Source organism: Channa argus, chromosome 13, assembly GCF_033026475.1.
Source record: "Channa argus isolate prfri chromosome 13, Channa argus male v1.0, whole genome shotgun sequence".
In the NCBI taxonomy this organism is placed as follows: domain Eukaryota; kingdom Metazoa; phylum Chordata; class Actinopteri; order Anabantiformes; family Channidae; genus Channa; species Channa argus.
In genome coordinates this window covers 23,089,214-23,101,221 of record NC_090209.1, presented here as the reverse complement: position 1 = coordinate 23,101,221, position 12,008 = coordinate 23,089,214, and the positions used below count along the sequence as shown (strand labels likewise).

Below are 12,008 nucleotides of genomic sequence, written 5' to 3'. Positions count from 1 at the left end.
GCTGATTTGCCGTATCAGAGTGGCCTTGGTCCCAGCAAACATTTACCCTATAAAAAATTTTTTCAGTCACTGCAGATTTGAGGATTTCACTTAACTCATATCCTGGAGGGGATTCTGTATTTTGCTCAGTAACAATGTAGCTACATAGTGTATCAGTAGCATAACTATTCCTCAGATGAGTCACAGAGACGACAGAGAAAAGAAATGGGGGCATTTTGCAGCCAGTTAGTCAGCAGTGATTTCGCAGGTTCGTCGCCCACTGGCGGGGATGAGCAGGAAGCAGTGACTCATTTCACAACAGGAAGTGTGTGAGAAAGACAAACGTGCCAGGCTGGAGTGTATGTGTTTATGTGTGAGACCAGGTTGACCCCGTTTTGGGATGGACTTAGTCCAGCTATTATTGGACCTGCCTCTTTAACATGAAGCAACAGCACCCTTGCAACCACCAAATGAAGGAAGTATTGGCACTAACAGTCAAAATGTTGTAAATATTAATAAAGCTAATATCTAAATATAGACTTTATTAAGTCTAGAAAATCCTAGCATGAGGTTACTGCCCTTATCTAACATATTATGTTTTTAAGGTGGAGAAACATGAATTTGACAACTGAGAATAATTTTAAACAGTAAATGTTCATTCTTGACCTACACAATGTCACACAATAAAATTATACATGTATCTGCAGATTTATTCTCAATATCAGTTACACTAAAGAAAACGAAGAGAGAAACAGTAAAGCATCTTTAAATAACATCTCCAAGAACTGCTTTTGATGCTACTTTAAGTTTATTTGAGGCAATTAGTATTTTCACGCTGACTCCTGAATGCATCACAAACCGTTAGCCCCTCACCCCACTCAGACACGTGCTGCAGTTTTTAAGTAAATAAAAAGCTTAGAAGAAGAGTTCAAAAGGTTATCAGCCACTCCCCCGCCCTCAGGACTGGGTTAGGGAGCTGCTAAGACAGCTAATGAAGACAGAGAGGTGAGGAACAGAGCATGGGATTCAACCATTAATGCCCTAGGTTCACTAGACTGTGCTGTGCAGAGATCAGCCATGGCCATGCTGCTTGTTTCTTTTAAAAAAAAAACAGATCTTGGCCGAGTATAAGACTCTGCTCACATGCATGACTGAAGTGTCTGGACTACACGGTTATGTAACCGTTATATACACACACACAAGGGTCTAGTTAACTGCAAAAACAACTTCCAAATCTTAAAAATACAGTTATAGCATCTAGCCCCATTTCTGAACAGCCCTCTTCATTTAAACCCCCCACCACCACCTATCCATCAGTCTGTGGCCCCAGGATGCACACACATCCACGCACAATTACACCCATGGGTGCAATGGGGAGGGGTCCACTGCATATGTGCATGTGTAAAGCTGTGGATCCATGAATGACAGCCCCCTCATTTTCTTGGTGTGTGTGTTTGTGTCATGGAGCATTTGGACAGAGTAGGTAATCAGTGGAGAGCAGGTGTCTCCCCTCAGCAAAACTAAAGCCAACAGCAAAGGCCAACATACTATAACATCTGCCATTGTCCTATGTCAAAGAGAAGGAAAAAAATAAAAAATAAAAAAAGATAAATTATAGTAATTAGCTAAATGAACATCCATATTCAAAAATGGCACATTTCCAGGCTCCAAAACATTAAAGGTGAGCACATTACCATGAAAAACAGTAAGTAGATAAGCCACTGACAGCCGATGAATTCCATATCACTTTTTCGAAGGATTTCTATTCATCCAGAACTTAAAGTTGCATTTGACAGTAGCTGAATTTTAGATGTAACAAATAAAAATTTTAGGTGATTATTTTTCTTATTATTTTAAAATAACATTCAGGACCCCTTACATTTACAGACTCCTGGCATTGCTGAGACCATAGCAAGTGAAATTAGTCTGAACCAGCAAACACTTTCTGCTGTTCATGGAAAATCACATCCCTCCCCCCCCCCCCCCCCCCAAACTGATCTGCAGATCTAGTTTTGGAAGATCACACACACTTATATAAAATACACTTATATAGGCTTGGAGGAATTTCCTCCTTTGATCTCAGCTAGAGCTAATTTGTTAGATAACACACACCTAGGGACATACAAGCAAACAAAGTGTGCTTATACATTCTAAAATAGACAACTGCATGAAGTTCACACACCTCTTTAATTTAATTTAACACATTCCAGAGATGTTCAGGTGGGGACACAATCACATACTCCTGTCCTCCTTCAGCTACAGGACCACAACCCACCCACGCACCCGCACACTGGTTAGAAAGAGAGTGGTCACAGGAGTCGCCTCAATGCCGGCTTGAATACAGGGAGTGATTAAAACACACACACACACACACACACACACACACACACACACACACACACACACACACACACACACACACACACACACACACACACACACACACACACACACACACACACACACACACACACACACACACACACACACACACACACACACACACACACACACACACACACACACACACACACACACACACACACACACACACACACACACACACACACACACACACACACACACACACACACACACACACACACACACACACACACACACACACACACACACACACACACACACACACACACACACACACACACACACACCATTGGTTCTGTTCACAAGTACAAACAGTCCAACACAGGACACATTCTCTAACTCACTGACAAAGAAAGTGAAAGTCTAAAAAGTGGCAAAAAAAACCCAAACAAACAAAAAGGAGAGTTTCTGTTGTAGTTAGCAGCCTAATGGTTTACGTCCTTTATGCACACGAGCGTAAAAACACAAGAAAAAACGTCTTTGGAGAGACTTTATCATCAACCTTTGTCAGATCATAATTGAAAATTCACGAGAGGAACTGAGAACAACAACAACACCATTTTCTACACGAGATAAACCACGGCCACATCAAACTGGTTCTAAATACAACACATGCACTATACCAGCTTGTTGCACAGACTATCATTGTGCTACAGCTGAGAGAATGAAAATGATCCTGGAGCAGAGTTGCCAATTGTTATAATCAAGACAAGTATTTTTAGATTTTGCATTCCTTCAAATGACAAAAAAAAAAGCACAGGCAGGGACAAAGGAGAGACAACAGCTGCCTCTAATATAACTGAGGTTTTCCATTCTATTTTGTGGTTTCCCAATGTGTCACAATAAAGACATTATGCTTGACCTCTAGTCATTATCCTACATTTCAGATATTAATAGTAACAAAGATTCAAATGTCTTTACATACAGTGACAATAATAAAACATCAGTATTAATGTTGACAGTGTTGACTGTAGGCTCTCATCCCCTTTTTAAATTCAAAAACACAGCCACATGTCTCCACACGGAAGGCACACACACATTTCTTTAACCACAACAGACCGAAAGCTTTACTTACATGATGTGTATAGGTGTCAGGACCACAAGCCGGGTCAATACAGGAATGTGGGAGAAACCTGATAACTACAACTTCGAAACACCGGAGTCCTAAGCTGCACTGAAAGAAGAGTCAGCGTCCATATGCCAGTACGCATGTGGTGAGCCAAATGAAGACTAACCTGCCCGTCTCTCTGCTCCTAAGCTCACTCTCCTCCCACAGCAGAGGAAGACCCCGCCCTCTTTGTCAAGAGGCAGGATAAGAGTTGGGAAAGCAAGAAGCAAGAGCTGTTTTAGGCAATCACGTGATCTTCCTGTCACTTTCTCAATTCCTTCACATTTGTTCGAAGAGCTATTCCCCCATTACCAAACATGGTGCCAGCCGACTTGTGACACCAGTAATGCAGGAAATGGAAACGACCACTTGCTTTTTTAAGTTCTGCTAATGCAATGAATCGAATGAATAAACTGACATTAGTGATCATGAAGGAAAAAGAAAAAAAACACATTTACATAATCACATAGAAATCAGTTAAACCATGTAAAGTCCCGTGAAAAGCAGCTTAATTAAGTTTCAGCGGTTTCTGCAATTCACACCTTTTGGAACTTTACAGCCATTTCTGCTTTGCTTTGCATGGCAGCCTCTGTCTTTTTCCCCTTTCTGCGGCTGCTGGTGAACACAAAATTCATCTTTCTTGTTTTACAACGGAGATACCATCTCCTTACACAGCTCTTATTCTCATTTCTTATGAATATAGTAAGACAAGGCATAGAACCTGAACTGCAATGTAACATCAACCATAAACGGTAAATAGTCTGCACTTTTTAGCAGTTGTCTATCTTATCACTGCCCAAACAGCTTTACAAAGGTACTACTTAGTCACTTATTTGCTCAGTCACCCACAATGACCGAGCTACCATCGAGGCCTGACCCACTGGAGGCACATTGGTGTTCAGTGTCTTGCCCGAGGACACTTGTTCCAGCTTAAGAAACTGTGAGTACCTGCAGCCTTTTGTCTGCTCTGATAGTAATTCTTAGTATCTTGTGGACTTTTGGGTCAGACAAAACAAGCCATCTGAAGCTTTCACCTTGGGCTGCAAGCAATCCCAGATCAATTTATAACAAAAGTAACCACATTGTTCCTCAAATACACCAAAGTTTATGCATAGCATGTGAATAGAAGACTGTTTGACTATTGCTTCTTCTTCACCTTGAAGCACCAATAACCCACTGATAGTTTTCTACAAATGAAAGGTGCAAAATTCACACAACCAACACACATACACACACGAGATCAGTGGATGGGACCGATGTGTTGAACCAGGGTCATATGTTACATATAACACAGGACATCATCATCATCATCATCATCATCATCATCATCCTGCAAGGGAAAGTGTTGCCCAGTGAAATACAAGTGCAAATTCCTGGTGGGTTACTTAGTAACATGGAGGCAATATTCCCACACTTTAACTCATGGTTGTTGCAATGGGAGGGAAAAAAAATGTGTTCCAAGTTTACAAAGTTGTAAAAGCCTGTGTCATCTTTGTAGTGTTTTGGTGTCTGATGAACCTCCAAACCCACCCCCACTTATACAGCCACTGGAGTGTTAAGATACAATTCAGACTTTGAGAATAGTTCAATAGTTTTAGGAAATATTTAGAGAAATCGAGCAGGAATGCATCCCCTGAACTCTCTGAGACTAACAAATCCACATTCACACCCACTTCAGGCATGATTAGCCAGGTGTGCAGACACGAGAAGGTAAACCATGATTAAACATCTTATACAAGCTACACATTTCTGTTCATCATCGAATCATTTCTCTGCGCAGCGCCATACATGACAGAAAATATTGTCATCCATCGATTATCTTTACGCCTTTATCCTGTTCTGATGGAAATGTTTTCAAACAAGCCTGACCTAGAAACCAGGTAAGTGACTCGAGGGACGTTTAGACATATAAAAATCACCATCCCATTTATGTACACGTTGCTTCCTAAGGCAACACTTACGTCCTACGGAATAACTATGGTAAAAAGACATTTTCGATCACACATTCTGTGAAATAATTCCTGCATAGTAAACAGATAAATGCTGGAAATCAACTGAGTTTCGGTGAGTAAACCTTTTTCTACATCGCTCACAGCAACCAAACAAAACACTGACATGTTTGTCTAAATAATTCCACATATTCTTCCTTGTGATAAAGCACAGTGTATTCCAGTAAGTGAGAAAGTCAGGAAGGGCAACGGGATAATGGACAGCTGGCGAACAAGAGAAAAAAGAATATTATGACAGGGGTGTGGTGAGGGATATCCTGTCATTACAGGCTGTAAAACTGTGGTTCAGGCTGGTGAAGCTTTAATGTAGCAACTTAAGAATATTTGTGAATTTATATACAGGGGTTTATGCCCATTTAATAAAAATAAATAAGCCAGGAAATGTACGTATCAGTAGCTTATTTCACTCCCTGCCGACCGTAGGCAAGTACGCACACACAGACGTGCTTATTTAAAGCAGCCAGCAGGGCAGGGTGCAGCGGACCACCTTCCCTGTGGTACAACTTAAACACATGTACAATATGCAGACATTCCGGCCCCCACACCCACACAATCCAAAAACTAACATGCACACGCAGGGGTCAGTTTATTCTCCAGAGGGAGCAGACTTCCACTCCAACTCCTCACTGGTGAGAAAAAGCAACGGACGCGCGGCGGGAGCGGATGAGATGGGACAATAAATGTTTCAGCTGGGTCAACAAATTTCAACACCTTGCCTGCATCTATTTACACAATCAATAGCCCACCCTGACCCCACTACCTTTATTCCTTTGGTCCATGTCTCTTTAAGAAATTCAAACTCCACAAATCTGCTTTATTCTCTTTTTGCTCATTTCTCCTTCGTTTTTTTTTTTCCATCCCTCCTTTTAGACTGATCCATTTTACCCACACTTCTCTTCTTACTCTCTTTAAACATTCTTTCCCAACACTCGTTTGTCCCCACGTCCTCTTGACGTTAGACAATCTCTGTGCTTGAGGGGGAACATTTTCAACATAATACCCCTGTAAGCATCCCAGGCTCCATGAGAACACACTCCTTCGCTCAGAGACACAGAGGAGGCAGGTGGATTAAGAGTATTAGTGAGTGTGTGCAATGCCTTGTCATTTAGCCAAATACTGTGTCGTCCATGATACACTGTCACATGTTCATTCATTCAGACAACAATTAGTCTATTTTTACTTAACACAGAGCATTAGCTCCGTTTTAATCACAAGGGGTACAAAGTTACAACAGATGTAGCTACTTTCTATCATACCAAAATCAAAAGGTACATACACACACATAAATCCGACATCTCACATGACTGCTCACATTACTCAGTGACATGCCCAAGCAGGCCCCGTCATCTGCATCCTGGTTTAGTTCGGATACCAAACTGCATTAAACTGGAATAAATCTCCTGGGAAAGTCAGGCTGAGCTAAAGGAGTAATAATTATTTATGTGCACATTTTAAGAGCATGAGGAAGGAAACACAACTCAACATGCTTGTTAGAAGTATATAACCCACACTTACCTACATGCAAGTTTATTCCTATTTTTCTGTGAGGTTTGTAAGGGTTAAAAAAAAAAAAAAAAAAAACAATTCCAGGACAAAAATGATTCTCATACTTGAAGGACGCCTTCACTGATTTTGAACTTGTAACTAGTTTGAGTAGAACATGCACCTATATGCCATTAAACTCACCTTTGATTTCACTATATCAAGATATCAGACTACTGAAAAATGCCTCCAGATCACAACACTTGGAGGAGCCTTTTGCTCTTACTATAGAGGTTGTGATCATGGTCAACCTGCTTTTCCAGAGATCCCCCCATCATTACATCATCTGAATTCCTAATGATGAAAAACTCCTCCAGGGGATGTCATCTGGAGGAGTTTTTCACCTGAAAGCAGAGGAATATTTTAATAAAGGGAAGTAAAAGGAAAGATTAAAAGCATCAATGTACACTTTTACACCCTAAACTGAAGCCATTGAAAGCAATTTGAAAATTGGTGCAGTCGCCCTGTAATGTTTGTGTTTTTTGGACACATAGAGAATGTGCAGAAGAGGCCAAACCTCTCAGCTCCCCACACACATAATTATAATTTATTATAAATATATTATAATATATAAATCAAAGGCTTTCGGCTTGTCCCTTCAGGGATCACCACAGCTAAACGTGTTCTGCACGTTGATTAGGCAACGTTTGGTTGTTACGCCGAATGGCTCTCCTGCAGAAAACACACACAAAAAAGTAATAGTGAAAATCTTCCTAAAGCAAAATGCTCCATGGCTAATGTGTGAGGCAGTCAAGGAGATGATGGTCACTGAGATGTCAGAGAGTATTCCAGCCTACAGGGCATGTTACACTGTCAGGTAATGTCAAGAGACTGAAACTGGATCTGAATAATGAGCATGAGGCAGAAGCAAGAGAGTGACAAGTTTCCGGTTTTGTTTTTTCGCCTTCGCGTTACTATAGAAATGAAGAAGCTGTAAAATCATATCCTCATAAATACACTCAAATCTAAAGTGCCTCTCAGGAAATTAGCAGCCATGATGACGATAACATGAAAAAAAGAAATTATTAGTTTGGTTTGTATATATATTTGAATTAGTATTTTCATGCTTTCTTCAACCAACTTGCTAAACCATTTAATATGCTCATGTTAATGCGGTTTATAAATTTGGATGCTAGTTTCTCAAGGAATTTATCACTTTGCAGAGACTGACTTTCTGTGAACTTTTCAAATGGCTAAAAAAAATAAAACGTTTAAGTTGCCCCTCCTATCTTGATCAGCACAGATTGTCCAAATATTTGTGTGCTTTACTGCTTATCAAACTTTTTCCAAACCATTTATCAACAAGGTCTGTGTGTGTCTGTGTGCCTCTCTCCTTTTATGGGCTCAATATGTGACAGCTATGCTACAACCTGTTCTGGGGGATTGTGCAGAGGGTTAACTCAAATGCAAAAAAAACAAAACAAAAAAAAAGACCAATTAGTTTTATCAGCATTATCGTGTTTCTGCTCGAATTTGGCCCTGTAAACATATTATAGATGGCAGTTAAAAATGAAAATACTTCAAGGGACTTGTTATCAGGCAGATAAGAAATTACACAAAACAGAATCGAGTCATAACTATATAGGGGTGGTAATTCTATGGAGTTACTGTATTAGATTGCATTAGATTGTACAGGTGTAACTAATGAAGTGGCCTGTGAATGTATATGTACACAACTTGTGATTTTTAATACAATGAGCAAAACAAATGCTGCTTTCCTTAGTTTCTTAGCTTCTTAGCACCATAAAGTTCCTGTTAATGATTGACAAGCACGTTTATAGAACTCCGTCTTGACCTCATCCTCATGTGGACCTTGACACCCTGACTCTGTTACCAAAGACAGTTTGCAGCTACGCAGAGATAAGTTTGTAAAAGCAATACCAACGTGACACGGCAGCGGGGATCTGCATAAGCCACAGACACGTTAAAGCTGTTTGTTTGAGCTTTCTGATTAGTAGGTCAGTGGGTCCAGTGAGGAGGGGGCAGGGTTAACCAAAAGCATGTTGCTAAACAGTCCTTGACAGCAGGGAAAGTACTGAGTCTGTCTCACGCGCAGTGATAGAAGATGCCCTTGGAATGAAAAAGAAAGGATTAATGAAAAGAAGGTTGCCATTCCCACTTTTGTCATCTGTCTTAAAGAGGTGGGGCACATGGTGCATTAGGGATATTCTCTGAAATTACAGGAACAAACACACCCACATGCAAATGTTCATGTCTACTCACACAGTGTGGGTGTGTTGTGATTCAAGAAGACAAACTGATGAGCTCACACGCAGTGTAACCTATCAAATACACGCACATCAATGACACGCTGCATTTGTATAGTCAGAGCTGAGTCAGTCTTAACTGGCTGGTTCTCAGTCTCTGAACCAATTAGGCTGTGACGTGTTGGCATATAGAGTAAATGGCAGCAAGCAGGTAAAACTTCCCCAGGCAGACGCAAACAACCAACATGCCATTTCAGTGGATCAACGTAAGCCTGATGTACTTTAAAGTCAACGCTTTGAAATCATGAGGATGCTTATTTTCCTGCACAGAGTCATTGAGATGTAAACTGCATTGACGACTAAATGATAAGTTGTGTTTTTAGGATTCCCCCCTCTCATCGAGCAAAGCCCTGTCAGTTTGACTGTGGCTCAGAGCTTCATTCATTCACACAAGACGAGCAGTTTGCATGTGAGGAATCAGCATGTGAGTCCTGAGCTGCTGGCCTCCACATTTCAGTGGCGACACAGACACAGCAGACCCAGAAAGGAGTCACACTGACCTCATTCCTCAGGGGGCAGACTGGCCCACACTGGGGGCACCCAAAGGCTGAAAGGAACTCCGGGCACATGACTTCCACTCTCTAGGATATTTGGGGCAAAGAGAGCTTAACCAAACTATCAAGAAGACAATTCGCTCTCTTTTTCAAAGTAAAAAAAACATACTTATGATTAAGTTTGTTATGCTGATTGAGAACGAAACAAAATCTTAAAGCCAAATTAACCATGAAAGCAAATACCGTATCATATCGCTATTTTTCAATCTCTGTTGTTCCATTTCACACAGTGGAAGGAGGCTTCTGTGCCGCAGATTTCTTCTATTACATGCAGTTATTTTTTTTAAATGAAATTAGGAATGCATGACATTTACCTGTAATTGAGTTTTTTCTTTTCTTGTCTTTTACCATTTACCTTAAACACTTAAGAAGATGACTCACAATGTTTAAGTTAGTCTTAATACAATAGTACTTTTAGTGGCTTTGCTGATAAAAATTAAATAAAAAAAAAAACAGGCAAGTAATTCAGATTGGGTGTCCGGCGATCATTATTCACAACAATAATCCAAGTATGGAGTTTGGGTTTCTGTACACATAAATATGGGGAACAAAACCTTGGAAAATTAAGTTTACCGTTTTTAGAATTGGAAAACAATATATTCCTAATTAATGATTCATTGATTGATGAACTTGTTCTGTACCTTAACTTCAAAATGGGGGTGTCTCAGAGCAAAGTCCCAGGGTGCTTTTTCTTGCCAGTCTGCCCCTCGGTAAGACTGCAAAAAGGGAGATAGGATGAGAAACCGAGGCAAGCACAACTTTGCACAGTCAGCAGAACCATGCAACAATTTGACAGCAGCCAGACAGCAAGTGTGGGAATTTAAGCCATGCAGCTTATGAGTCAGTCCATGTGACATGATGAGTAACACTTAGCCTATGTATGAAACAAGGACAATGTGGGTTTTTTTCTACAAACAACACTTCCACCAAACACTAGTTACGTTAAACCTGGAAAAAACAGAAATAGTACCCATTGTATACTTTACTCAAAACCATTCATTTAGCTGTGTAACAGCTAACAATTCCCAGACTGCACCCTGCAAAAAACAAAAAACTAATTTTCCTATGTTGTTTTACAACAATGATGTTGGTTATAATGTTGTAAGCCACAGCTAGTGGAGCATCCTCTAGTCCAGGCCACACTGTTATTTGCTGGCTATTCATTGTGATGGGTGGTATGTAGGTTTGGTAGGAAAAATTATATTTTTCAGCTAATCGCAGACTTGCGGTTGATGTTGGCTCATCCAGAATGTCCACACGGCAGCAGTGGTTAGTTATTCTATTTTGCATGTCGTCACAGCAGACTGATGCAACAGGCGAGATGAAATGTTCCGTCGCGACCGTCTGTGCGGCAGCTACATTAAGCACAAACATGTAAAATTACCACCACTGACATCTGCTATAGTCATTAATTACAAAAAGGATTTCCTCATTTTTTCCCAGGCTAGCTAAATACTGTCCACGTAACCTAATAACGTGACGGGGCATCACTACCACCAGGACCAAAACACTGAAAAGTAAACAGTATAGGCAGACAGAAAAGAGATACTTGGGGCAAACCTCAGACATAATGACTTACTTATGGAAAGCTATGAAACTTACATACATTGGATAAGCATAGATCTTATAATGCTAAGTGTTTGTTAGTAGGTAATCACAGACATTTCTGTTTCACACAAACACAAATATAAAAAAAAGAACAACTCCTATTAGAAGTTTTTGAAGAAGCTAAGAAAGCATATAATCAAGACAATCCATAAGGTAAAGTCAACATCACCTGTTCAGTGTTCATTATTTATTTATCTGCCTAGCACTTTACAAATAATTTCGTAGTAAAATAAAAAGGAGGAAAACACAAAAATGGTCTATCAACCATTCGGTGACATACCAAAACGTCTTGTTTTATCCAACAGTTCAAAACCCACATATATATTTAATTTTCGTTATACAAAACAGAACCCTCTGCCAGGAATTCATCACACTGGGGAAGCTGGAACAAGTAAATATCTGCTTTGAGACCACTAATGTAAAAGTACACCCCCTGGACAGAACATTGGTGGCTTGTGGTGGGCCCATGTCTTAAGTTAAAAGCCCCATAAGCTTCTTTCCAGACACCAACAACCCATGCTCTTCCTCCCATTTGATGCTTCCTCTTGTCTTATGA

At 40.3% G+C, this 12,008-nt stretch overlaps 1 protein-coding gene across 2 annotated transcripts in view; it reads right to left on the bottom strand.

Annotated features, from left to right (window-relative positions):
• The window catches only part of wu:fa11c10 (protein FAM110A), a 17,986-nt gene extending 7,482 nt beyond the window's left edge, over positions 1–10,504 (bottom strand). The window contains exon 1 of one of the 2 annotated variants that reach the window (XM_067527822.1): positions 10,486–10,504. The gene's annotated coding sequence lies outside the window, so the exon portion shown is untranslated. Of the gene's footprint in view, positions 1–3,439; positions 3,598–10,485 lie in introns of those variants that run through there. The other variant, XM_067527821.1, reaches the window with a different exon arrangement.
• Positions 10,505–12,008: the final 1,504 nt, after the last annotated feature.